The sequence below is a fragment of the Nanorana parkeri genome, unplaced genomic scaffold, assembly GCF_000935625.1.
Source record: "Nanorana parkeri isolate BGI_ZX_2015 unplaced genomic scaffold, ASM93562v1 scaffold2337, whole genome shotgun sequence".
NCBI classification, from domain to species: domain Eukaryota; kingdom Metazoa; phylum Chordata; class Amphibia; order Anura; family Dicroglossidae; genus Nanorana; species Nanorana parkeri.
In genome coordinates this window covers 101371-102744 of record NW_017308605.1, presented here as the reverse complement: position 1 = coordinate 102744, position 1374 = coordinate 101371, and the positions used below count along the sequence as shown (strand labels likewise).

Below are 1374 nucleotides of genomic sequence, written 5' to 3'. Positions count from 1 at the left end.
AGGTTGATGTCTGAATGGTCAGTGGGAATTCTTGTAGACATGTCTGGGTGACTATCCTGTCCCCCCTGTGGACTCTCCATCACCCCTGCTATGGGTTATTATTAGATATGAGACGTCACACCGATGTAAATGGCAGCAACCAGTAACTCCCAGTTCTATGCTGGCGGAGAACTATCTTGCTCTCATTTTTATTTTATAGCAATTTTTTTATTTTATTTTTCTCCATTTTACATTTTTCATTATCCATCTATGTAAATATCTCATCTAGTTGATGTTATAGTGAACTATTTAAATGTTTAATCTAGCTACCTTTTTATCTGCGTACCAAGCGCTCTAAATGTAATGTCTAGGTAGCCATCTAAAAATATTTTTCGCTTTTTATCTTAAATGTTTTTAATGCCGCTAGCGGTCTGAATATTTGATCCAGCTAATGGTTCCAGCGTGCCTGTGAAGTTTCTGCTGCTGGCTGTATGAATTTTTATTTAGCTAGAATTCAGGGGTCTCAAACCTCCGTCCCTCCAGCTGTGGTGGAACTACAAATCCCATGAGGCATTGCAAGATTCTCACAGCCACAGACAGGACTCCTGAAGAGATGCATCATGGGATTTGTGGTTTCACCACGGCTGGAGGTTTGAGACCTCTGAGCTAGATATTAAAGGATAACTGAGGGGGGAGGGGCTTTTCACTCACCTCATGGTTCTAGCCGACCTGTGACAATGAGACTGTCGGCTCAGTAGATCGGGAGGTGAGAGAACACATATCGGCGTTCGCTCACCTCTCGATCCTGTCACGGCTCTCTGCCGTGACAGGGGAGGGGCTGGATTCTCCCCGCTCCGATCCTCCAGCGCTGACTGGCAGAACGGATGGAGGACGGGGCGGGTACAGCTGGCTCTGCCTCTAGATAGGCAATGACAACTGTCACTCACGCAGCTGGGCGGATGTCGGGATCGGCTGCGGCGTCTCCGTATACCGCGAGCTGTAGCTCTCTATATACTGAGCTTAGGGTGACGGGAGGACGCTAGTTTGTGTCCTCCCGTTACCCTAAGGAGAACTATGGGGAAAAGCCCTGACCCCATAGTTCTCCTTTTTAAAATGTTTTATCTAGCTATCCAAACTGGCTAGTTACACTTTTTTTTTTTCCATTTTGTTTTTATCTACCGTATTTTGCTCCACGAGGCGCACCGGACTATAGGACGCAGGGAAGTTCTGCGACAGCGGCTGTAGTTAGTGACAGCTGAGACGGGTGGCGTTGTGATTACAGCGCCACAGTCTCTGTGATCACAAAGCAGACCAAGAACGGACGTTCTTCGTCTGCTCTGTGGTGAGCTCCTATGCCATGGTCACGGGTCCCCCAGAGGAGCGGGCGGGACCCGT

The 1374-nt window shown here is 48.0% G+C and overlaps 1 protein-coding gene across 1 annotated transcript in view; it reads left to right on the top strand.

Annotated features, from left to right (window-relative positions):
* LOC108801435 (40S ribosomal protein S8-like) overlaps nt 1-1374 on the top strand; it is a 6404-nt gene that overhangs the window by 2585 nt on the left and 2445 nt on the right.